At 45.0% G+C, this 27,238-nt stretch overlaps 1 long non-coding RNA gene across 1 annotated transcript; it reads right to left on the bottom strand.

Moving 5' to 3' along the window:
- Positions 1-1,750: 1,750 nt before the first annotated feature.
- LOC148143667 (uncharacterized) lies at positions 1,751-26,743 on the bottom strand. Its single transcript, XR_015751287.1, has 4 exons — positions 26,516-26,743; positions 18,951-19,052; positions 10,605-10,982; positions 1,751-2,084 (listed from the first exon to the last, which is right to left on the bottom strand). It is a non-coding gene; the product is annotated as an uncharacterized LOC148143667 (long non-coding RNA).
- Between the last annotated feature and the right edge of the window lie 495 nt (positions 26,744-27,238).

The following is a 27,238-nucleotide window of genomic DNA, read 5'->3' as shown; positions in this document are numbered from 1 at the left end:
CTGTTTTTTTAAAAAACGCTACTTTTCGTGCACCTTTTTTCTGGGAAAAATTGAAACTGTAATGAAGCAGGGTTGCAATAAAGGTTACCAGAATTCACCGTCAGACTCAGACTCTCATTGAAAGCTGAGAGATTCAACAAGTTTTTGTTTTAAAGCTACTCATTTCTTTCAACCTCCAGCACTAAGTTTCCAATGTCCTGGATCAGAAGTGAACGAGTGGCAGAATTGTGAGAAATTATAAATTTTTCAGGAGTTCGGGTTCATTGTTTCATCAGCATTGTAAGGGTTACTGGCAGCAGTGGGAGATGTGGGCTGTATTCACTAGAAACAAAGATTAAAAGTCTCACAACACCAGGTTATAGTTCAACAGGTTTATTTGGAAGTACTGGCTTTTGGAGCACCGCTCCTTCATCGGGTAGCTATGGAGCAGGATCATAAGACAGAATTAAAATTAAAACTGTTAAGTTTTTCATCTCTGCAGGTACTGCATCATTTCATCAGCATTGTAAAGGTTACTGCCTGCAGCAGAAAGTGTGGGCTGTGTTCACGAGAAACAAAGGTAAAAATCAGACAAACGTATTGGAACATAACCTGGTATTATTTGGAAGGACGAGCTTTCGAAGTGCTGCTCCTTCATCAGGTAGCTGTGGAGCAGGATCACAAGACATTGTAATTTTTTGGGACAAATTCTGTGTCATACAACTGAATTGAACAAATCTAGATTGCTGTCAAGTCTTTCATCTTTTAGAATGGGTTGCAGGTTTCAGTTCATTAATATGTAAATCCCAGAACTACTTATAAGGAACGTTCTCGATGTAATTTGAAGGTGACATTTCAGCTCAGAGAATGTATTTAAGGTGTGAGGTTAGAGCCTGCCTGTCTCCTAATGTTGAGTCAGACTGGTTCTACTTCCAAATAAAAAATGGATTGACTGCCTGCAGATTGTGTGCTTTGAGCAAAATTGAATGTATCTGCTATCTCACACCTCCACACACACATGGGTGCTGGGGAAAAAAATGTGAGCGGATTTTAAAAAAAGTTTAACCAAGAGATTTAGTTACCTCAGTAAAAAAAAAAATACCAGGAGATTGGAATCTCCTCCGTTGAGGACTGACTCTCAGCTGGCTGGCTACAGCCAGCGTACTGTGAGCAGGAGAAGAAGAGGAGAGGCATTCAAAGTTTGGGAGAAGATTTGTAGCTCGGGTGCTCGTTGTTGTGGTTCTGTTCGCCGAGCTGGGAAGTTGTGTTGCAGACGTTTCGTCCCCTATCCAGGTGACATCCTCAGTGCTTGAGAGCCTCCTGTGAAGCGCTTCTATGATGTTTCCTCCGGCATTTATAGTGATTTGTATCTGTCCACTGCAGCGGACAGCTGGAACTGACAACCGGAAGCGGAAAATACAAACCACTATAAATGCCGGAGGAAAGATCACAAAAGCACTTCACAGGAGGCTCCCAAGCACTGAGGATGTCACGTAGACAGGGGACGAAACGGCTGCAACACAAATTCCCAGCTCGGCGAACAGAACCACAACGAGGGAAGGCATTTTGACCTCAGAATTATTTTTTTCAGTTCTAGCTCAAAGGTAGAAGACAGTGGTGGAGGGGTGCTTTGCAGACAGGAGGCCTATGACCAGTGTGTGCCACGAGGATCGGTGCTGGGTCCATTACTTTTCATCATTTATATAAGTGATTTGACTATGAACATAGGTGGAGTAAGTTTGCAGAGGACACCAAAATTGGAGGTATAGTGGACAGCGAAGAAGTTTACTTCTGATTAAAACAGGATCTTGATGAGATGGGCCAATGGGCTGTGGAGTGGCAGATGGAGTTTAATTCAGATGAATGCGAAGTGCTGCATTTTTGAAAAACCAATCAGATCAGGACTTATACACTTAATGGTAAGGTCCTAGGGAGTGTTGCTGAACAAAGAGACTTTGGAGTACAGATTCATAATTCCTTCAGAGTTGCAGGTAGATAGGATAGTGAAGATGATGTTTGGTACGATTTCCTTGATTTCCTTTCCCAATAAATCAAGTGGCTCCATCAGAGGTTGATGTAACATTTGGTTCTTTCCTCATGTCTTCCTGCAACGAAATTCACAAAATAAGTGATCACTGTCAGTACAGTGAAATAAATATAATGTGGGCGGTATGGTGGTGAGCACTGGTACCTCACAGCGCCAGAGACCCGGGTTCAATTCCCGCCTTAGGCGACTGACTGTGTGGAGTTTGGACATTCTCCCCATGTCTGTGTGGGTTTCCTCCAGGTGCTCCGGTTTCCTCCCACAGTCCAAAAATGTGCAGGTTAGGTGAACTGGCCATGCTAAATTGCCTGTAGTGTTAGGTGTAGGGGTAAATGTAGGAGAATAGGCCTGGGTGGGTTGCGCTTTGGTGGGTCGGTGTGGACTTGTTGGGCTGAAGGGCCTGTTTCCAAACTAATCTAAAAAAAATGACAACTCCTGTAGATTACCAGATGCCTGCTGATCACATATTATCCAGGACACATCAGGCAGCCAGATAGCCTTAAGTGTGTATTGAGGAAAACTTCATTTGGTTACAATGACTTGGAAATGAAACTGAATAAGGATATGAAAATGAAACATCATAGAGTCATACAGGTTACAGCACAGAAACAGACCCTTCAGTCCAACCTGTCCATGCCGACCAGATATCCCAACCCAATCTAGTCCCACTTGCCAGCTCCCGGGCCATATCCCTCCAAACCCTTCCTATTCATATACCCATCCAGATGCCTTTTAAATGTTGCAATTGTACCAGCCCCCACCACTTCCTCTGGCAGCTCATTCCATACATGTACCGGATGAAAAGGTTGCCTCTTAGGTTCCTTTTACATATTTCCCCTGTCACCCTAAACCTATGCCCTCTCGTTCTGGACTCCCCGACCCCAGGGAAAAGACTTTGTCTGTTCATCCTATCTGTGCCCCTCATGATTTTATAAACCTCTATAATGTCACCCCTCAGCCTCCGACGCTCCAGGGAAAACAGCCCCAGCTTATTCAACCTCTTCCTATAGCTCAAATCCTCCAACCCTGGCAACATCCTTGTAAATCTTTTCTGAATCCTTTCAAGTTTCACGACACCTTTCCGATAGGAAAGAGACCAGAACTGCACGCAATGTTTCAACAGTGGCCTAACCAATGTCCTGTATAGCAGCAACATGACCTCCCAACTCCTGTACTCTGACCAATAAAGGAAAGCATACCAAACGCCGTCTTCACTATCCTATCTATCTGTGACTCCACTGTCAAGGAGCTATGAACCTGCACTCCAAGGTGTCTTTGTTCAGCAACACTCTCTGGGACTTTACCATTAAGTGCATAAGTCCTGCTAAGATTTGCTTTCCCAAAATGCAGCAACTCACATTTATCTAAATTAAACTCCACTGCTTGATAAAATAAAGCCAGTAAAGTTGCTGAATGACTTCCTGCTCACCTATTAAATAAAATTGATGACAAGAAATACAGCATGTAATTCCATTACTATATTAGGTAAAAGATCATAGCCATGCAGCTTGTACAACAGTGAATATCAGACTTACACCATATGAAGCAATTTATATTTAATATAAATCTACATATTATATCAATTAAAATCATAAAACACCTGCAGTGCAGAAAGAGGCCATTTGACCCACTGAGTGCATTGGGTATAGGAGTTGGAAGGTCAAGTTGCAGCTGTACAGGACATTGGTTAGGCCACCTTTGGAATGTTGCATTTGATTCTGGTCTCCCTCCTATAGGATAGGAAGATATCGTGAAACTCCAATAGATTGATAAGGATGTCGCCAGGGTTGGAGGGTTTGTGGTATAAAATGAGACTGAATAGGATGGGGATGGTGCCCTTGGGCCGTCAGAAGCAGAGGGTGAACTTGTCGAGATTTATCAAATCATGAGTGGCACGGATAGGGGAAATAGGTAACATCTATGCCCCAGGGTGGGGGAGTCTGAAACCAGAGGGCATTGGTTTAGGGTGAGAGGGCAAAGATTTAAAAGCGACCTAAGGCTGGGAGATTGTGGAATGGGCCTTGATCGACTGAATGTTTTATTGTTCCAGAAGGTGTTAGGGCTGGGGGGTGGGGGTGGGGGTGAAGGTCAGAGCTTCAGCAGAGCTGAGAACAGCTGACATCTTCCTCTGTGGGAACAGGGAGATCAACAGAGGACGAGAAATCAGGACCTGAAATCCAAGCTGACACCACACTACCATGTTATCAGTGCTTTGATGAGCAGTGCCAACTCTCTACCTTTACCTAGCTTCCCATTTGACTTGAATGGCACCCCCTCAATATTCAGGATCTAATCCTTGTCATCCTGAAGCCGCATCGCTGTAAAGAGTCTCCGATCATAATTATTCTCTTCAACGTGTGCAGTCAATTCATTCAGTTTTGTGACAATGCAGCACACATTCAGACACACTCTTTAGTTTCAAGTTTTGTGATTTTTAGAATCCAATTTTGAGTGCTGATACATTTATCCTCCTTGTCCCCTTCTATCATTCTCTGATGTTCATTATTCACATCACTACAATGCTCACAAGCCTCAATTTAGATTGGCTATGCTAAATTGCCCATTGTGTCCAGGGATGTGCAGATTAGATGGGTTAGCCATGGAAAATGTAGGGTTATAGTTTCATAGTAATAGAAGCAGGAGCAGGCCATTTGGCCCATTGAACCTGCTCTGCCGTTCATTAAAATCATGGCTGATCGATTCATTGTCTCAGCTCCTCCTATCTGCATGATCCCGACTACCCTTAATTCCCCTATTATGTAAAAACCCATCCAGTTGTGTCTTGAATATACTTAATGAAGCTGCCTCTACTGCTTCCTTGGGCAGAGAATTCCAAAGATTCAGTACTCTCCCGGAAAAACAGTTCCTCCTCATCTCTGTCCGAATTCTACTCCCCCTCATATTGAGGCCAATACCCCTAGTCCAGGTCTCACCCACCAGCAGAAACGACTGGATAGGGTGGGAGGGGGATCTGTGAGAAACGTTCTTCGGAGGGAATGGCATAAACTTGATTGTTGGAACGGCCAACATAACACCCGCCTTTTAAACTCAATCCCTTTAGTAATGATGGACAAAATTCCATTTGCCGTCTTAATTACTCGTTGCACCTGCAGACCAACCCTCTGATTCGTGTCCAAGGACACCCAGGTCCCTCTGCACAGCAGCATGCTGCAACTTCTCACCATTAAGTCATAGTCCTTTTTACTGCTATTCCCATGAAAATGGATGACTTCACATTTATTAACATTGTTTTCCATCTGCAGACCTTTGCCCACTCACTCAAAATATCTATGTTCCTCTGCAAAGTTTCACAGTCCTCTGCAAACTTTGACCTGTGACCCATTATCCCCAACTCCAAATCATTATTATAAATTGTGAATAATAATAATGCAACCAATGGATCAGATCGAAGCTCTGCAGTCCTACCCTATCCAGTAGTGAATGGTGGTGGACAATTAACAAACTCATTGGAGGAGGTGGCTCCACCAATATCCCCATCCTCAATGATGGAAGAGCCCAGCACATCAGCACAAAAAAATCAGGCTGAAGCACTCACAGCAATCTTCAGCCAGAAGTACCAAATGGATGATCCATCTTGGCCTCCTCCAGTGATCTCCAGCATCACAGATACTTGTCTTCAGACAATTCCAGAAGTTTATAAAATGATGAGGGGCACAGATAGGGTGAATAGCCAAGGTCTTTTCCTGTTCTGACTGCCCATAACTGAGCAGGACACAGACAACTAGCCGTGGTTAATGCAGCGGAACATAGTTGACAGGAGTTAGACATCTTGGGAAAAATGTTTGCTTAAGATAGTTCTGACAAGTAAAACGATAATAACTCTGTCGACTCTTTAATTATTTAATCAATCTGTTCTAATATTTAGATTAGGTTGCTGAACAAAGAAACCTTGGAGTGCAGGTTCATAGCTCCTTGAAAGTGGAGTCACAGGTAGGTAGGATAGTGAAGAAGGCATTTGGTATGCTTTCCTATATTGGTCAGAGTATTGAGTACAGGAGTTGCGAGGTCGTGTTGCGGCTGTACAGGACATTGGTTGGGCCACTGTTGGAATATCGCATGCAATTCTGGTCTCCTTCCTATCAGAAAGATGTTGTGAAACTTGAAAGGGTTCAGAAAAGATTTACAAGGATGTTGCCAGGGTTGGAGGATTTGAGCTATCGGACGAGGCTGAACAGGCTGGGGCTGCTTTCCCTGGAGCGTCGGAGGCTGAGGGGTGACCTTATAGAGGTTTACAAAATTATGAGGGGCATGGATAGGATAAACAGACAAAGTCTTTTCCCTGGGGTTGGGGAGTCCAGAACTAGAGGGCATAGGTTTAGGGTGAGAGGGGAAGATATTAAAGAGACCTAAGGGACAACCTTTTCACGCAGAGGGTGGTACGTGTATGGAATGAGCTGCCAGAGGATGTGGTGGAGGCTGGTACAATTGCAACATTTACGAGGCATTTGGATGGGTATATGAATAGGAAGGGTTTGGAGGGATATGGGCCGGGTGCTGGCAGGTGGGACTATATTGGGTTGGGATATCTGGTCGGCATGGACAGGTTGGACCAAAGGGTCTGTTTCTGTGCTGTACATCTCTATGACGCGAAGATCCTTCAAATATTTATAGATATAGGTCCTTTAGTAGTTACAGATCTACCTGCACAACAAAAAAATCATTAAAGCATTAGAAGAAAAGATTCCAACCAGTTTCAGATAGTGAAAGCAGCCCCATATCATACGGAGAGGAACGAATCATTGATACAGAAATTAGCAGACATTGGAATGTGAGGTGAATGAATACATCATAAGACACCCAAGGATAAAGATAGAGGTGACTGGTAAACATGGGAAGCAACAACTTATTAGCTAAAGAATTCTAACAGTAGGTGTAACCATAAATTTGATGGAACTGATCAAAGATCAATATGCATTTGGATCGTCTTTAATGAGGAATTTAAAAGGTTCCTGAAGCGATGGGCAAGTATCCAATGAATTGGCGGTTGCCACGATGCAGCAGGTAAATGTTACATGAATACAGGATCCAGTGTGAAAAAGCCTCAAGGAGGGAGATCAGAGTCTGGGAAACGTCACAAAGGTCCGGGGCCAGACCACAACCCTGTCCATCTCTTTATCATTCAGTGAAATGATTAACTTCATTGGAAATACATTGAGGTCAGCTGAAACTATACAAGATGCTGCACCAAAATCAGAGGGCTGTTTTCCCTGGAGCATCGGAGGCTGAGGGGTGACTTTAGAGTTGATAAAATCATGAGGAGCATGGACAGGGTAAATATACAAGGTCTTTTCCCTGCGGTGGGAAAGTCAGAACTATATGGCATAGGTATAGGGTGAAAGGGGAAGGGACCCAAGGAGCAACTTTTTCAAGCAGAGGGTGGTGCGTGTTTGGAATGAGCTGCCATAGGAAGTGGTGGAGGCTGGTACAACTGCAGCATTTAAAAGACATCTGGATGGGTATATGAATAAAGGAAGTGCTTATAGAGATATGGGCTAAGTGCTGGCAAATGGGACTAGATTAGGTTAGGATATCTGCTAAGTATGGATGAGTTAGACTGAAGGATCACTTCTGTACTGTATATCTCTCTGACTCTAATTGGAACTAGCTGGGTGGGCACCATGGACCAGTTTAGGCCAAAGGGCCTGTTTCCATGCTGTCTTACTCTATGACTCTAAGTGGGCCATGGACTGAAGATTGGCAGATGGAGTTTAATTTAGATCAATGCATTTTGGTGGGTCAAACCAGGGCAGGACATACATGTCAATTGTAAGTGAGCTAGAGGGTGCAGGTGCATAGTTCCTTGAACGTGGACTCAGAGGTAGACAGGGCGGTGAAGATGACTTTCAGCACGCTTGCTTTCATTGGTCAGAGCACTGAGCATTGGAGCATCCCATGGAAAGAAATCAGAGTTTACGTTTTGGGTCTGGTGCCCTTCAAAACTGATCCCAAAATGTTAACTCTGATTTCTCTCCACAGATGCTGCCAGATCTGCTGAGCTTTTCCAGCAACTTCTGTTTTTGTTTCTGATTACCAATGTCCAGTTTCTCAGTATTTATTGAGTTGGGACATTTTGTTGCAGCTTTATAAGATTTTCGTGAGACCACTTTCAGAATACTGCCTTCAGTTCTAGTCACCCTACTATTGAAAGGAAATTATTAAACTAGAAAGGGTGCAGAACAGATTTACTAGGATGCTACCGAGTCTGGAAAAATTGAGTTATAGGGAGAGGTTGGATAGACTGGGATTTTTTTCTCTGGAAACTGAAGGGTACTCTTATAGAGGAAGATGGAGAGTAATAGGGGAATGGGTCTGGGTGAGATACTCTTCAGAAGGCCAGTGTGAATGTTTTGGGCCAAAGGGACTGTTGCCACACTGTAGAGATGCTATAATTCTATGATCCAAAAACCCATCCAGATGCCTTTTAAACGTTGTTATTGTATCTGTCTCAACCACTTTCTCTGGCAGCCAACTCCACATACAAAGAACAAAGAAAATTTACAGCCCAGGAACAGGCCCTTCAGCCCTCCAAGCCTGAGCCGATCAAACCTACTGTGTAAACCTGTTACCCACTTCCTAAGCATCTGTATCCCTCTGCTCCCCACCTACTCATGCATCTGCCTAGATGCATCTTAAATGAATCTACCATGCCTACCTTTACTACCTCTGCTGGCAATGTGTTCCAGGTGCCCATCACCCTCTGTGTAAAGTACTTGCCGCATGTATCCCCTTTAAACTTTCCACCTCTAACCTTGAAAGCATGACCTTTCCCAGGGTGAAGGGCTTCACTCTGGGAAAAAGCTTATCTCTATCCACCCTGTCTATACATTTCATGATTTTGTAAACCTCAATCAGGTCCCCCCTCAATCTCCTTTTTTTCTAATGAAAACAAACCTAACCTCTCTTCATACCTAGCACCTTCCACACCAGGCAACATCCTCATAAACCTTCTCTGAACTCTGTCCAAAGCGCCCATATCCTTTTGGTAATGTGGCGACCAGAACTGTTGCACCACCCTCTACATGAAGACGTTTCCCCTCAGGTCCTTCCTAAGTCTTTCCCCTCACATCTCAAATCCATCCCCTCTTATCTTCAATTCCCCATCTCTGGGGAAAAGACGACATGGGTAAGGTTGATCATACGAAGGGAAACCGACTGACACAGCGTGAATTGGAGTTGCTCTGAAAATAAATCTAGACTCTGAAAATAAATCTCCAGTTGCTCCCTCCCCTCTGTAAGGTTGTCAGAATTGTGACAAAGGAAACAGAGATTCGTTGACCGACAGTGAAGGTCGGAACTGAAGAGAAATAAAACTTCAGATGGAATCTTTCAATTCCAGTCACTTTTGAGACAAGAGGCTGGAAGTAAGTGGAAATTGCCAGGGTCTTAATTGCTGGCTGAGTCAGAGTTCGATTCCTCCCTCGGGGCAACTGTCTGTGTGGAGTTTCCAAGTTGTCTCCCAGTGTCTGTGTGGGTTTCCTCTGGTTGCTTCATTCCCTCCCACAATCCAAAGATGTGCTGGTTAGGGTGAATTGATCATGCTTAATTGTCCCATAGTGTTCAGGGATGTGTCGGTGCGGTGCATTAGTCAGGGGTAAATGTCGAGCAATAGGGTAGAAGAATGGGTGTGGGTGGGTTACTCTTCAGAGGCTCAGTATGGATTGTTGGGCTGAGGGCCTGTTTCTGCACTGTAGAGATTCCATGATTCTTCTACGATTCATACAACTATCGGCCGGATGAAGTGGCCAAGTCCTTACCTCAGAGGGAGCAAGACATTGTCTTGGCATCACCACTTTCTGATGGAAATTAATATGAGAGACTATTTTGGGAGCTGGACATCTGTCAGTTGGACATTGATGAATCTTTGGCTTTGCATTAATGAGATTTACAAGAAGAGGGGTGACCTTATAGAGGTTTACAAAATCATGAGGGGTGTGGGTAGGGTGAATAGTTAAGGATTCCCCCCCCCCCCACCCCCAAGAATGGGGGAGTCCAGAACCATGGGGCATAGGTCCAAGATGAGAGAGAAAAGACACAAACAGGACCCAATGGGCAACCTCCACCCCCAACCCAGAGGGTGGTGCGCACACAGAACGTGCCATTAGAGGAAGTGGCGGAGGCTAGCACAACCACAACATTCAGAACAGACCAATGGGAGCAGCTTGGGTGTGTCCAGCATCCTCGACCACATTTCCTACTTTTATTTTAGATTTTTGCCTTAAGCAGGAGGAGTTGGAAGCTTCAGTGAGTGTCTCTTGGCTGCTACTCTCTCTGAATTTGCTCGTTGGTTTGTTCCTTCTGGAGAACACGATGTGAAAACGTGTGTTGGAATTCGCCTTTTTGCCAAAAAGGGTGTGTTTAAAGGGATGTTACTGTATCGGAATAGTTAGTTAGTAACAGTTACTCTGTGTCTATTAAGTTTCCAGTCTGCAGAATTATCCTAAATTCCTCTCTTTAGCTGTATTTTAATGACAGCCTTTAAGCAAATCATGTTTTGCTTAACGGCCAGCAGTCACATTTCACATATGGCTTTAAAATGAGAAAAAATGAGGGTCACGGCTACCTTCTTAAAGTATTTGTCCGGGGATCCGGTCTGGTCCGTAACAATTGTGCAGTGAGGATTCGATCTGTCTAACTGGTTCAAGCTCCTTCCACAGCCAAGTACACAGGAAGACTCTCACTCAGGTAGTGTTCCTGGGAATACTTCCTCTGATGGTCAGTCGAACACTTTCACACACATCTGTGCGTGTTCTCACACTCCATGCATTTCCAATCGCACTGATGTTTAAAAACCTTTGAAGCCAACAGAATAGATAAATGTTTCACATTTGAGGTCCAGAGACTTGTGATCTTCAGATCATGGCGAGTTGAGTGTATGTTTCAGACCTGAAATGACTTTTGCTTTCAGACTTCTCTCTGTAGATCCTTCCCTTCTTGTAACCTGTATAAAGAGATTATGAAAGTCAGCGCAGAGATTTAGAACAGACAATTCTGGTTTACACATTCCCAAAACCAAAAGATCTTCCTTTACATTCTGTTATCTTATATACCGTAACATTTGATCAGAGACTAATAGGGATGTGAGCACATGCGTTATCTGGATAGTCAGACCATCGTAACCTGAATGACTCCTCGAGTTGTAAGGCATGGAAACAGACCCTTCGGTTCAACTAGTCCATGCTGAACATAATCCCAAACTAAACTCGTCCCACTTGCCTGCTGCTGACCCAATATCCCCCCCATACCTCTCCTTTTAAATGTTATAATTGTAGCAGCACCACCACTCCCTCTGGCAGTTCATTCCACACATGAACCACTGTGTAAAAGACCTTTGCCACTTCTGTCTCCTCTCACCTTAAAAATGTGCCCCATAGTCTTGAAATCCCCCAGCCTATGGAAAATACACCTCATTCACTTTATCTATACCCCTCAAGATTTTATAAACCTCTACCAGGTCACCTTCAATGTCTGAAGCTCCAGTGAGAAGAGTCCCAACCGATCCATCCTATCCACATAGCTCAAACCCTCCATCCCCAACAAATCTGGTAAATCTCTTTGAAACTCTCCCCACCAGTCAAAGGATCAATGATTTCAAAACTGAATGGGTATTTGAAACAAAAATAAACTTGCAGGGTTACAGGGGGCACAGGTGTTGTTCTTAACTTAAAATATCAAATTAAAACCTTTAGTATCATAATAACCATGGGGCAGCACAATGGCTCAGTGGTTAACACTGCTGCCTCACAGCACCAGGGACCAGGTTCAATTCCAGCCTTGGGCAATGTTCATGTGGGGTGTGAACATTACCCCAGTGTCGGCATCGGTTTCCTCCCACAGTCAAAGAGGTGCAGGTTAGGGTGAATTGGCCGTGCAGAAGTACCCATAGTGTTCAGGGATGTGTAGGTTAGGTGGATTGGCTATGCTAAATTACCAGTGTCCAGGGATAAGGAAGCTCAGGGGATTAGCCATGGAAAATGCAGGGTTGGGGTAGATCTGAGTGGGATGTTCTTTGGAGGGTCAGTGGCAACTTGGTGGACCGAATGGCCTGCTTCCCCATTGTAGGGATTCTACGATTCTAACCCTCTGTCTTGAAATTGAGTCATAGACGTCTATAGCATGGAAACAGTTCCTATGATGCCTCGTTTTCACAATTAAGTTAGTCCCATTCCCTGCATTTAGGCCATATCCCTCCATACCCCTCCCATCCATGTATCTGTCTAAATGTTTCTTCAATGACTGTTTGAATTCGTGTATCGCTGGACATCGGAGTGCATCTGGGAAAATTAACAAACAGTGAAATTCACAACTAATCTTGGAGGAACTGTTGGGCGAAGTTCACAGCACAGAATTAGATAAGTTAATTGTTGTTTTAAGTCTGTCTCAAGAGAAAAGCTGCAGTAGTGAGTATAGTGGATTCTTTCTTGATTATGTGTTTTTGGAGACAAGTCTTTTGATTAAACCTAAAATATAAGCCATAGCTATTAATTTAACCTGGAGCAGTGTTTGTAGAGGAATAAAACGGTATTGTTTTCTGGGTCTGTAGATTGTGAAGGAGCAAAAATGGCCTTTGCAGTGATATGTACTTCTTGTCAAATGTGGGAGTTTAAAGAGAGTTTAAGGGTTACTGCGGATTATATCTGCCATAAATGCTGTTGGATGCTAATCTTATCAGATTGAGTGGATCGGTTGGACAGACAGATAGAAGCAATGAGGAATTTGCAACAGCAACAGTATGTGATGGATGGCAGTTATAGGAAAGGGGGAAAGTCTCAGATACAGTCACATAGATGGTGGTGAGGGAGGGTGAGAGAGGTCGGCACCAAGGGCAGGAGTCTTTTGTGGATATATCCATTTCAAACAGGTATGCTGTTTTGGAAAATGTAGGAGGTGATGGATTCTCAGGGGAACGTAGCATGAACAGCCAAGTTTCTGGTATTGAGACTGGCTCTAATGCAATGAGAGATCAATCGTGTTAGGGGATTCTGTAGTCAGAGGTACAGACAGACGTTCTGTGGCCAGTGGAGAAAAAGCAGAATGGTGTGTTGTTTCCCTGGTGCCAGGATCAAGGCTGTCCCAGAGAGGGTGCAGAATGTTCTCACAGGGGAGATGGGCCAGCAGGAGGTCATTGTCCACATTGGAACCAATGACATTGGAAGGGAAAAGGTTGAGACTCTGAAGGGAGATTAGAGAGAGTTAGGCAGAAATTTAAGAAGGAGGCCCTCAAGGGTAGTAATATCTGGATTACTCCCAGTGCTACGAGCTAGTGAGGGCAGGAATAGGAGGATAGAGCAGATTAATGCATGGCTGAGGAGCTGGTGTATGGGAGAAGGATTCACATTTTTGGATCATTGGAATCTCTTTTGGGGTAGAAGTGAGCTGTACAAGAAGGACGGATTGCACCTAAATTGGAAGGGGACTAATATACTGGCAGGGTAATTTGCGAGAACTGCTTGGGAGGATTTAAACTAGCAAGGTGAGGGAGGGGGGGGGGGACCCAAGGAGATAGTGAGGAAAGAGATCGATCTGAGACGGGTACAGCTGAGAACAGAAGTGGGTCAACAGTCAGGGCAAGCAGGGACAAGGTCGGACTAATAAATTAAACTGCATTTATTTCAATGCAAGGGGCCGAACAGGGAAGGCAGATGAACTCAGGGCATGGTTAGGAACATGGGACTGGGATATCATAGCAATTACAGAAACATGGCTCATGCATGGGCAGGACTGGCAGCTTAATGTTCCAGGATACAAATGCTACAGGAAGGATAGAAAGGGAGGCAAGAGAGGAAGGGGCGTGGCATTTTTGATAAGGGATAGCATTACAGCTGTGCTGAGGGAGGATATTCCTGGAAATACATCCAGGGAAGTTATTTGGGTGGAACTGAGAAATAAGAAAGGGATGATCATCTTATTGGGATTGTATTATACAGCCCCCAATAGTCAGAGGGAAATTGAGAAACAAACTTGTAAGGAGATCTCAGCTATCTGTAAGAATAATAGGGTAGTTATGGTAGGGGATTTTAACTTTCCAAACATCGACTGGGACTGCCATAGTGTTAAAGGTTTATATGGAGAGGAATTTCTTAATTGTGTATAAGACAATTTTCTAATTCAGTATGTGGATGTACCTACTAGAGGAGGTGGAAAACTTGACCTACTCTTGGGAAATAAGGCAGGGAAGGTGACTGAGGTGTCAGTGGGGGAGCATTTTGGGGCCACCAACCATAATTCTATTTGTTTTAAAATAGTGATGGAAGAGGATAGACCAGATCTAAAAGTTGAAGTTCTAAATTGGAGAAATGCCAATTTTGACGGTATTAGGCAAGAACTTTCGAAAGCTCATTGGAGGCAGATGTTCGCAGGTAAAGGGACGGCTGGAAAATGGGAATCCAGTGAAAGTATACTCCTGTCAGGGTGAAAGGGAAGGCTGGTAGGTACAGAGAATGCTGGATGACTAAAGAAATTGAGGGTTTGATTAAGAAAAAGAAGGAAGCATATGTCAGGGATAGATAGAGTGAATCCTTAGAAGAGTATAAAGGCAGTAGCAGTATACTTAAAAGGGAAATCAGGAGGGCAAAAAGGGGACACGAGATACCTTTGGCAAATAGAATTAAGGAGAATCCAAAAGGTTTTTACAAATATATTAAGGACAAAAGGGTAACTAGGGAGAGAATAGGGCCCCTCAAAGAACAGCAAGGGGGCCTTTGTGTGGAGCCACAAAAAATGGGGGAGATATAAACTGTAGGGAAATAGATGGTGACATCTTGCAAAATGTCCCGATTACAGAAGAGGAAATGCTGGATGCCTTGAAACGGTTAAAAGTGGATAAATCCCCAGGACCTGATCAGGTGTACCCAAGAACTCTGTGGGAAGCTAGAGAAGTGATTCCTGGGCCTTTTGCTGGGATATTTGTATCATCGATAGTCACAGGTGAGGTGCCAGAAGACAAGAGGTTGGCAAACGTGGTGCCACTGTTTAAGAAGGGGGGTAAAGACAAACCAGGGAACTATAGACTGGTGAGCCTGACCTCGGTGGTGGGCAAGTTGTTGGAAGGAATCCTAAGGGACAGGAAGTACATGTATTTGGAACGGCAAATACTGATTCGGGATAGTCAACATGGCTTTGTGCTTGGGAAATCAAGTCTCACAAATTTGATTGAGTTTTTTGAAGAAGTAACAAAGAAGATTGATGAGGGCAGAGCAGTAGATGTGATCTATATGGACTTCAATAATGCGTTCGACAAGGTTCCCCATGGGAGACTGATTAGCAAGGTTAGATCTCATGGAATATAGGGAGAACTAGCCATTTGGATAAGAACTGGCTCAAAAGTAGAAGACAGAGGGTGGTGGTGGAGGGTTGTTTTTCAGACTGGAGGCCTGTGACCAGTGGAGTGCCACAAGGATCGGTGCTGGGCCCTCTACGTTTTGTCATTTACATAAATGATTTGGATGCGAGCATGAGAGGTACAGTTCGTAAGTTTGCAGATGACATCAAAATTGGAGGTGTAGTGGACAGCAAAGAGGGTGACCTCAGATTACAACAGGATCTGGACCAGATGGGCCAATGGGCTGTGACGTGGCAGATGGAGTTTAATTCAGATAAATGCGAGGTGCTGCAATTTGGGAAAGCAAATCTTTGCAGGACTTATACACTTAATGGTAAGATCCTAGGGAATGTTGCTGAACAAAGAGACCTTGGAGTGCAGGTTCATAGTTCCTTGAAAGTGGAGTCGCAGGTAGATAGGATAGTGAAGGCGGCGTTTGGTATGCTTTCCTTTATTGGTCAGAGGATTGAGTACAGGAGTTGGGAGGTCATGTTGCGGCTGTACATGACATTGGTTAGGCCACTGTTGGAATATTGCATGCAATTCTGATCTTCCTATCGGAAAGATGTTGTGAAACTTGAAAGGGTTCAGAAAAGATTTACAAGGATGTTGCCAGGATTGGAGGATCTAAGCTACAGGGAGAGGCTGAACAGGCTGGGGCTGTTTTCCCTGGAGCGTCGGAGGCTGAGGGGTGACCTTATAGAGGTTTACAAAATTATGAGGGGCATGGATAGGATAAATAGGCAAAGTCTTTTCCCTAGCGTCGGAGAGTCCAGAACTAGAGGGCATAGGTTTAGGGTGAGAGGGGAAAGATATAAAAGAGACCTAAGGGGCAACATTTTCACGCAGAGAGTGGTACGTGTATGAAATGAGCTACCAGAGGATGTGATGGAAGCTGGTACAATTGCAACATTTAAGAGGCATTTGGATGGGTATATGAATAGGAAGGGTTGGGAGTGATATGGGCCCGGTGCTGGCAAGTGGGACTAGATTGGGTTGGGATATCTGGTCAGCATGGACGGGTTGGACCAAAGGGTCTGTTTCCATGACTCTACGACAGAATTGTATTCGCTTCCACCACCACCTCTGCCAATCTGTTCGAGACATTCTCCACTCTCTCCGTGTAAACGTTTGCCCCTCTGGACCCATTTATATCTCTCCTCCACTCACCTTAAACCTATGTCCTCTAAGTTTAGACCCCCACATGGGGAAAAAGCTTTGGCTGTCAACCTTATCTATGCCACTCGTGATTTTATATCACGTCTCAGTCCCCTGTGCTCCTGGGGAAAAAAGAAGTCCTAGCCTATCCAGCCTCTCCTTATAACAACCTTCCAGCCAAGTAGCATCCCAGTAAATCTTTTCTGCATCCTTTCTACTTAGTAATATCCTTCCAACAGTAGGGTGACTAGAATTGCATGCTGTACTCCTTACCAACATCTTGTACAGCTGCAACAAGATGTCCCAACTCCTATACTCGATGCTCTGACCAATGAAAGCAAGCATGCTGAAAGTCTTCTTCACCTCCCTGTCTACCCATGACTCCACTTTCTAGGACTTCTTCGAGACACTGCAGTGTCACATGCAGTGTCTCGAAGTTTTTGGTTGGAGACACTGCATGTGAAATAGATTCAGTGCTATATTAAAGGCAGAAAAGAATAACAAAAGTATACGATTAGAGAGCCAGGAATTATGTATCGAGATAAGGTACTGAAATAGTCGAGATAAGCACCAACTAATAATGTCTACCAATAAGCATCGAATCTGTTTCACATGCAGTATTCAAACCGAGAGATCTAGGGTGCAGGTTCATAGCTCCTAGAAAGTGGAGTCACAGGTAGACAGGAAAGGCTTTTGGCCCGCTTGCTTTCATCAGTCAGAGCACTGAGCATCGCAGTTGAGATGTCTTGTTGCAGCTTTCACACATACCACACAATAACACAAGACATGACCCTGCCTTCCTAACTGACCGTCCCTTTGAATATCAAATGCAAAATACCCCTTTAACTGTGATGATCAGAAAAGATGGCATCCTTCGAAAAAAAAGTGTTGTACCAACAAATATTGGACAGAGGGAGAAAGTTGCACTTTGAGGTGAAGATCAATCTTCATTGAGAGAGGAGCAGCAGCAGCTTCAGAAGCTCATGGTCCAACTTCTGCATTTAGACATGGGGAGGGGGTGGGGAACTCTGATTGGTAGGAGGAGCAGGCACCTTCCAGTCCTTCTGGGCTTCCTATTGGTCAATCCCCAGACATGCGCCTCCTTGACCAGGAGATTCACATGTCAACTATCCAATGGGAGACAGCCAGCCTGGAAATATGGGGATTGTACCTGAAACAACCCCACAGAGGCATGTCACCATGTTACCCTTTATTTACATGTGCAGAAACCTTCACACTGGTCCAGTTTGCTCAGAGTGAAAAGAACCTCTGACATGGCTGTTTCTGTCAGCCAGGGCTCCCCGATTGGACCAGGTTAACAGCCCCAATCAAGGAACTCATATTCTTTGCGATCCACCTAACTGACATTATAATCACCACAGAACCTAGTACTTCTCTTCACCGAACACTGCAATTACTTTACTTTTCAGTTTAATGATCCAACTCTCTTTTGAATGCCATAATTGAATCTAATTCCAACACATACTCTCGCAGACCATTCCAGAGGTCGAAGCATTTTCAGTCATTAGATTAGAATTACGTTTTGGATCACACTCAAAAAGATTTCATTTGGACTATTGCTTCCAATCATTTGCAGTAATTTCTTCATACGAACAAATTTACAACTTAGTGGGTTTATTCAAATTTTATAACATATTGGGGTAGTACGGTGCTTAGCACTGCTACCTCACAACGCCAGGGACCCAGGTTCAATTCCAACTTCAGGTGACCGACTGTGTGGAGTTTGGATGTTCTCCCTGTCTACAGGCGTTTCTTCCCACAGTCCAAAGATATGGAGGGTGGGTGGACTGACCAGGCTAAATTGCTCCATGATGTGAAGGCTAGGTGGATTAGCCATGGTAAATGCAGGGGCAAGGGGTGATTCTGAATGGGATGCTCTTTGGTGGGTCAGTGCAGACTCAATGTGACAAATGGCCTCTTTCTGCACTGTAGGAATTTTATGCATCTCTGTCTGACGTCTTGCAAATGCACCTTTCTGAAAAGGACAGTTTGCTGTCATGTTCAGTACTGCAGTGTCTATATTTTCCCACATACCTCTAAATTAGTTTTGCATGAAATTCCCCCCATTTCCACTGTATCTTAGCTAGCATTCCCCCTTTGATTCCTTATCAATTTTTCCATTACCGTGACTTATGATCCTTTTCTCTTTATAGATTATTGTATACTAAGTCTAGTTACCATGTTTACCAAAGTATAAGATGAAAATGCATTTTTTTTTCTGATCCCATACTTAACTATCCCATAAAGCTTGTTAAGGGGGAGGGGGAGGGTGGAATTGAGGAAACTGGTGAAATCTATACTGATCCCAATTGTTGGATGGTCCCATAATGGAAGATGAAGTGTTCTTCCTCCAGGTGTCAGGTGGCTAGAGTTTGGCGATGGAGGCAGCCCAGGACACACATGCCTTACCTGAGTGGGAGGGGTAGTTAAAGTGTTCAGCCACAGGACAGTGGATCATTTACTTCGCTTGTCCCAGAGGTGTTCTCCGAACGTTCTGCAAGTCCAGTCTCCCTAATGCAAAGGAGACCACGTCAAGCACAACGGACACGTAAATAAATCTCATAAATAAATTGTATAAATTTTAGCCTGCCAGAGTTATTTTCTATCAGACTTTAATTAAGTTGGATGACGGGATGAAAGAGTCTGTTGGTCAGACTTGAATCAGCACCCCGAAATGAGACAAAGCCATTAATATCAGTGAACTGCATTTGTTGAAAGCATGAGTTCTTGATTTATTTTCACATCTTACTGGTATTCACATCTGCACATTCAATGTCAAACTCTGACATCAGAAATGAAATTACACCATTAATTTTGTCTTACAATATTCCAACAAACAAATTGATAGCACACAGTGAATACAATGTCCGATTATTGTGAAATTAAATTTGACCAAATAAAATGTAAAATCAAATGGGAGATAACAAATGGGGGAAGGGCAGAAGGCAAGAAATGCAGCATCATAGAAGGTGCTCCTCCAGGGAGTGTATTTTACCAACTACAACTGCTCAATATAAACAAACACTCTGACATGACCCTCCGGTTTTAATGTAAACCATAGCCCCATACAGTAGGTACCATTTAAATAAGTTAATAGATACAAGCCTTGAGCAAATCCAGCCTCCAGCCGGACCCCCCGCTTCTTGGAGCTCGGACCTTCCTCCAGCTCCGGGGGGTTGTTGAGCTCCTGGGCTCCGGCCGCCGCCGAAGAAGCCGCGGGCGCCGGCTCTCTCTCCTCCACCGCCGACATTTTTAATTTGTTTTCTCGTTCACCCGGTAACCGTCACCTCCCCCTTCCCGGGCCCCGGGAATTATACACAAATAAACAATAAACCCCACCGGGGACTGTCTCCTTTTCTTCACAACTTTTGTTTGAAAAGTTCCGGCTTTAATTTGAAATGTATTTTAAAGATATTTTCTGAGGTAAACAATGCCTGTCTGCCCCCCTCTCTCCGTCAGAAACCGCCCGCTGAGTCGATGAGAAAACCGCAGCCTCGCGCCGCCATCTTTGTTTTTCTTCTTCTTTCCGTCTCCGCGCTCCCTCCAATCAGAGCGCACCTTACTTCACCTGACCAATGGCGGCCGACTTTCGGAGACACGCCCCTTACATGCCGCACCGACTGCAAGTTTTGTGATTGGTGGAGAGGTTCGCAATCGCGGCGTGTCTCCGCCCCTTTCCTCTGAGGGTGTGTCTCCCTGAGGTACATTTGTATGCCTCAAAAATGACCACATTGACTCAACCTAACTCCGAGACTCAATGTTACTGACAGTTTATTTGTGTGTGAACCCGAGGGCCCTATGTGTCTTGTTATAGAGGCGGAGACATACTCAGCAGGGAAACAGACCCCTCAGTCCAACTCGTCTATACTGACCAGAAATCCAAAATTAATCTCGTCTCATGTGTCAGCATTTGGCTCATAAACCCATCCAGATACTTTTAAAATGTTGTAATTGTACCAGCCTCCAACACTTCCTCTGGAAGTTCATGCCACACACGAACCACCTTTGTGTAAAAAATTTGCCCCATGTCTGTTTTTCAAACTCTCTCTCCTCTCACTGTAAAAATGTGTCCCCTGATCTTGAAATCCTCCATCCTTGGGAAGAGGCAACTATCATTAACCCTATCTATTCACCTCGTGGTTTTATAAACATCGCCTCTCAACCGTCTCTGCTTTGGCAGAAAAACATCCCAGCCGATCCAGCCTTAATTCCAATTTGATAATAGTGGCGCAGAGATGATTTCAGCTCTTTGTGTGTCAAGGAGCTCTCAATTGTAAACAATGCCTCTTAAGTTCACCTCATCTTAAAACGAATGGCATACGCTACTTGTGACCAGATTTGTAAGATATGTTTTGAATGGAGGAGTAAAACTCACAATAAAAGATTAATGCAGCCTTTATTCACAACTCATTATTAAACACACTTTCTCCATTTACAGATGTGATTGAGAGGCTTCTCCGAATGAATCTTTGACTGATAACTGAGTTTGTCAGGATTTTGAGAGTCACTGTAGCTCTGTTGTAGCACAGGGGAGTGTGCTTTCAGACAGATCACATTGTGCAGAAAGTTCTCCCGCATCAGACGAGTAAAGTCGACATGTTTGTAACAAGTTGTGAAACTTGAAAGGGTTCAAAAAACATTTGCAATGATGTTGCCAGTGTTGGAGTGTTTGAGGGAGGAAGAGGCTGAATAGGCTGGGATTATTTTCCCTGGAGCATTGGTTGCTGAGGGCTAAGCTTATAGAGGTTTATAAAATCCACAAAGGGCGTTGATAGCGTAAATAGGCAAGGTAGTTTCCTCAAGGTGGGAGAGTTTAGAACGAGAAGGCGCAGTTTTAGGGTGAAAGAAGAAAAGTTTAAAAGGGATCTCAAAGTGGTAAGTTTCTCACAGAGACGAGAGAGATTGAAAAACAGACATGGGGCAATTTTTTTACACAGAAGTGGTGGACATGGGTACAATTACAACATTTGGATAAGTACGTGAATAGCAAAGGTTTGGAGGGAAAGGGAGAGGCTGAATAGGCTGAGGTTGTTTACCCTGGGGTGTCAGCAGCTGAGGGTTTGCCTTATAGAGGTTTATAAAACCATGAAGGACATGGATAGGGTAAAAAGTCAAGGACATTTCTTGGGTTTGGGGGAGTCCAGAAAAAGAGGGAACAGGTTTTAAGTGAGAGGCGAAAGGGACCTGAGGAGCAACCTTTTCACAGAGGGTGATGTGTGTACAGAATGAGCTGCCAATGAAAGCGGTGAAGGGCTGGTACAATGTCAACATGTAAAAGGCATCCTCATGTGTGTAAGTATATAAAGAGTTTAGAGAGATATAAAGACTCTGGTGCGGCCGCATCTGGAGTATTGTGTGCAGTTTTGGTCGCCATACTATAGGAAGGATGTAGAGACACTGGAACGGGTGCAGAGGAGGTTTACCAGGATGTTGCCTGGTATGGTAGGAAGATCGTATGAGGAAAGGCTGAGGCACTTGGGGCTGTTTTCATTGGAGAAAAGAAGGTTTAGAGGTGACTTGATAGAGGTGTACAAGATGATTAGGGGTTTACATAGGGTTGACCATGAGAACCTTTTCCAAGTATGGAGTCAGCTACTACGAGGGGCATAGCTTTAAATTAAGGGGTGGTAGGTATAGGACAGATGTTAGGGGTAGATTCTTTACTCAACGAGTCGTGAGTTCATGGAATGCCCTGCCAGTAGCAGTGGTGGACTCTCCCTCTTTATGGGCATTTAAACGGGCATTGGATAGGCATATGGAGGATAGTGGGCTAGTGTAGGTTAGGTGGGCTTGGATCGGCGCAACATCGAGGGCCAAAGGGCCTGTACTGCGCTGTATTTTTCTATGTTCTATGTAAATGGGTCAAAATGAGCTGGATGTAGGTTTGCTCGCTGAGCTGGGAGGTTCATTTCCAGAAATGGGCGGCACGGTGGCACAGTGGTTAGCACTGCTGCCTCACAGCACCAGAGACCCGGGTTTAATTCCTGCCTCAGGCGACTGACTGTGTGGAGTTTGCACATTCTCCCCGTGTCTGCGTGGGTTTCCTCCGGGTGCTCCGGTTTCCTCCCACAGTCCAAAGATGTGCAGGTCAGGTGAATTGGCCATGCTAAATTGCCCGTAGTGTTAGGTAAGGGGTAAATGTAGAGGGTATGGGTGGGTTGTGCTTCAGCGGGTCGGTGTGGACTTGTTGGGCTGAAGGGCCTGTTTCCACACTGTAATGTAATCTAATGTAATCTAATCTAATCTAAATTTCGTCACCCTACTAGGTAACATCGTCACTGGGCCTCAGGTGAAGCAATGTACATGAGTCCCACTGAAGATGTTACCTAGTAGGGTGACGAAACGTCTGGAAATGAACCTCGCAGCTCAGTGAGCAAACCTACATCCAGAACCTCAACCCGAGCTACAAATCTCAAAATACACTGAGACAAAATGGGGTTAGCATATCTGATCAGCATGGACAAGTTGGATTGAAGGATCTGTTTCTGTGCTGTGCATCTCTGACTATTACTACTGGATACAGGCCTGGAGCAAGTAGGTGGTACTAGTTTAATGGGGCATCATGGACTGGTTGGAGTCATACTGTTTCCGTACTGTATGATTAAAGAGCATCGAATGGTGATTAATCCCAAAGAGATGATAAAGGTTTCGAGCATCACCTTGGGCGCTTGCGTGTGGACCCCTTCCAGATAACTGAGGGCAATGGAGCACTGTAAGGTTCTGTACATCAGACAGTCAGCCAGCAAGTTCCCACTGGGAGACTAGTCTCAAGAAAGGAAGCAGTTTCCTGTCCCATCAGTTGGATTGTGAATACAGTTTGGAGCAAGTCCTATATTTCTGACAACATAGGTAGACAGGACAGTGAAGAAGACTTTTGGCATACTGGCCTTCATCAGTCAGGGCACTGAGTATAACAGTTGGGAAGCTACGTTGCAGTTATCAAAGACATCGATGAGGCCACACTTGGAGTATTGTGTTCAGTTTTGGTCACCTTACTATAACAAGGATGGTATTAAACTGGAAAGATTGCAGAAGAAATTTACAAGGATATTGCTAGGACTCAAGGGTTTGAGTTATAGGGCGAGGTTTGACAAGTTAGGACTTCCTTCTTTAGAGCATAGGAGACTGAGGGGGGAACCTTATACAAGTGTCCAAGATCATGAGAGGCATGGATAGTGTGAATGCACTCAGTCTTTTTCCTGGATTTGGGAAACGAGGACTAGAGGACATCAGGTTATGGTTAGAGGGGAAAGAATAACAGGTAACCTGAGGGGTAACTTTTTTTTTTAAACGCAGTGTGGTGTGCAGATGGAATGAGCTGCCAGTGAAAGTGGTTGAGGCGGGTATATTAACTACATTTAAAAGGAATTTGGACAAATACATGGATAGGAAAGGTTTAGAAGGGTATGGGCCAAGAGTAGGGAAATGGGATTCGTGTTGATGGACGTTTTGGTTGGCATGGACCAGTTTGGGCTAAAGGGCCTGTCACTGTGCTGTCAGACTCTATGACTCGTGTCTCTTTGTTGCTCTGACAGTTGAGTTTCCAGATGAGCATCTCACTAAATCATGCCAAATAAAATCCGATCTCATTCGTCAACGCTGATGCAGAGGTGCTGGTGTTGGATCGGGCTGGATCAAGGTCAGAAGTCACATGTCATCAGGTGAGAGTCTAACAGGTTTATCTGAAGACACAAGCTTTTGGAGCACCGCTCCTTCCCCACCTCCAGGGAAAAGACATTGTCTATTTACCCTATCCATGCCCCTCATAATTTTGTAATCCTTTATAAGGTCACCCCTCCACGTCCGACACTCCAGGGAAAACAGCCCCAGTCTATTCAGCCTCTCCCTGCAGCTCAAATCCTCCAACCCCCAGCAACATCCTGGTAAATCATGTCTGATAGAGAAGTCAACGTTTTGGTAGAAGGGCTAATGCTCATTCCTCCATCTTCTGGTGCTGTCTGGCTTGCTGTGTTTTCCCAGCCTACTGCTTGCCGACTTTGGATTCCAAAATCCAACGGGGGGGCGGTGGGGAATGCAGTCCAGCACAAAACGAAAAAAAAAAGCCCACTGACTCTACCACCGCACCCACTGTCAGAACAGGCAGGAGGTTCAGTCCTGGGGGTGACCCACAGCAGGATCACCGGCGGAATCCAATTGTTGAGAACGCTGGTGCCCCTGCAAGTTGCAGGACACCGTGAACCTCCACCCACACCCTGGGCAGGCAAATGGCCTCTCGCCCGTGTGAATTCGCCGGTGGGCCAGCAAGTCGGAGGAATGGCTGAAGGCCTTCTCGCACTCGGGGCAGCTGAAGGGCCTCTCCCCTGTGTGGACCTGCCTATGCTTTATGAGGGTTCACTGAAGGCCTTCCTGCACTCGGGGCAGGGGAATGGCCTCTCACCGATGTGGATCCGCTGGTGGGTCAGCAGGTGGGAGGAGCTAGTGAACCTCTTCCCGCACTCAGGGCAGCTGAATGGCCTCTCCCCAGTGTGGACCCGCCAGTGGACCAGTAGGTTGCAGAAGCGGGTGAAGCCATTCCCGCACTCCAGGCAGCCGAAGGGCCTCTCCCCAGTGTGACTGTGACGATGAGTCTCCAGGGCAGATGGGACACGGAAGCCTTTCCCACAGTCACCACACTTCCATGGTTTCTCCATGGGGTGGGATTCCTCATGTTTCTCCGTGGCAAAAGATTCAGCCATACACAAAAGGTGTGTACAGCCCCCTCACCACCGTGATTCCTCTTCCCAGGCCGTATAACTTGTTTCAGACTCCACACTCAGTGTGCTGCAACAGTAGGGTCTCTCATCCAGTCCCATAAATGCTGAAAATGTACTGAAACAAGAACCAAAAAACTTTGCTCCTTCTCACAGAATCACATTCGAAAATTGTTGTGATCCCGATGCATTAAGTGACTGTCAGACATTGATGTGAAAGTAAGGACTGCAGACGCTGGAGAGTCAGAGTCGAAGAGTGGCGGTGCTTGAAAAGCTCAGCAGGTCACACAGCATCCAAGGAGCAGGAGAGCCAATGTTTCAGGCATAAGCCCTTCATCTGTTTATTTTGAAACTTCCGTCTTCAGATTTTCAAATACTCTAAGACACCACAATATTCATCACTGTCAATCTGGGATAGGGAGGTGTGTGTGTGGAGGGGGTGGTGGGGGTGGTGGTGGTGGTTGGAATGAGACCTCAAGGTATTGACACCTACATATGGCAAATGTTAATGGCAAGCCAGAGTCAGAGCACAGAAACAGCCCCTTCAGTCCAGCTTGTCCATGCCAACCAGATATCTAATCTAATCTAACCCCATTTGGTCAGCATTGGGCCCACATCCCTATCAACCCTTCCTATTCACAGACCCATCCAGATGTCTTTTAAATGTAATTGGACCAGCATCCACCACTTCCTCTGCCATCTCTTTCCTTGCATGCACCACCTTCTGCGTGAAAAAGTTGCCCCTTAAATTCCTTTGTAACAATACTCGCTCCATCTAAACCTTTCACACAAAGCAGTCCCAGTCTATGTTTGGAAAGTTAAAATTCCCTACCATAGCCACCCTATTATTCTTGCAGATACTTCTTGCAGTTCCTGCTGACTATTACATGGTCTATAATACAATCCCAATGTGATCATACCTTTTTTATCTCCAGGCTTCACCCAAATCACCTTCCTGGATGTACTCCCAGGAATATCCTTCCAGACTACAGCAGGAATACTATACCTTATCAAAAATACAACTCCCACTCCTCTCTTCCCTCACTTTCTATCCTTTTTTCAATGCAAAGGGTATAACTTCTCATTGTGGTACAGCATTTGGCACGTGTTTGCCGATTGAGACACTGACTTGTACCAAATTTTCCAGAGTCTGCCCCCTCCCTGGATTCACTACCTTTCCATGCAGTTGCTGCAAATAAACAACTAAAGCCCAGAATGGAAAAAAGTATAAAAAGTGGTGAGAAAAGAGAGTGCTGTACTCACAGATGTTCGATAGAGGAAGGAAGTTGCAGTCTGGGGTAAAGCTCAATCTTCATTCAGAAATAGAAGCAACACCAACAAGTTCAGAATCTCGTAATTTTGGATTAGTGGTGCTGGAAGAGCACAGCATTTCAGGCAGCATCCGAGAAGCAGCAAAATCGACGTTCCAGGCAAAAGCCCTTCATCAGGAATAAAGGCAGAGAGCCTGAAGCGTGGAGAGATAAGCCAGAGGAGGGTGGGGATGGGGAGAAAGTAGCATAGAGTACAATAGGTGAGTGGGGGAGGGGATGAAGGTGATTGGTCGGAGGCGGGGAGGTGGGTGGAGTGGATAGGTGGTAAAAGAAGATAGGCAGGTAGGACAAGTCATGGGGACAGTGCTGAGCTGGAAGTTTGGAACTCGGGTGAGATGGGGAAAGGGAAAATGAGGAAACTGTTGAAGTCCACATTGATGCCTTGGGGTTGAAGTGTTCTAAGGTGGAAGATGAGGCATTCTTCCTCCAGGCGTGCAGCGGTGAAGGAGGCCCAAGATCTCCATGTCCTCGGCAGAGTGTGAGGGGGAGTTGAAATGTTGGGCCACAGGGCGGTGTGGTTGATTGGTGCGGGTGTCCCGGAGATGTTCCCTAAAACGCTCTGCTAGGAGGCGTCCAGTCTCCCCTTGTAGAGGAGACCGCATTGGGAGCAACAGATGCAATAAATGATATTAGTGGATGTGCAGGTAAAACTTCG

This window comes from Chiloscyllium plagiosum, unplaced genomic scaffold, assembly GCF_037043375.1.
Source record: "Chiloscyllium plagiosum isolate Xiang-an unplaced genomic scaffold, Cpla_swu_hap1 HiC_scaffold_27, whole genome shotgun sequence".
NCBI lineage: Eukaryota > Metazoa > Chordata > Chondrichthyes > Orectolobiformes > Hemiscylliidae > Chiloscyllium > Chiloscyllium plagiosum.
This window is presented reverse-complemented; position numbering and strand designations above follow the sequence as displayed.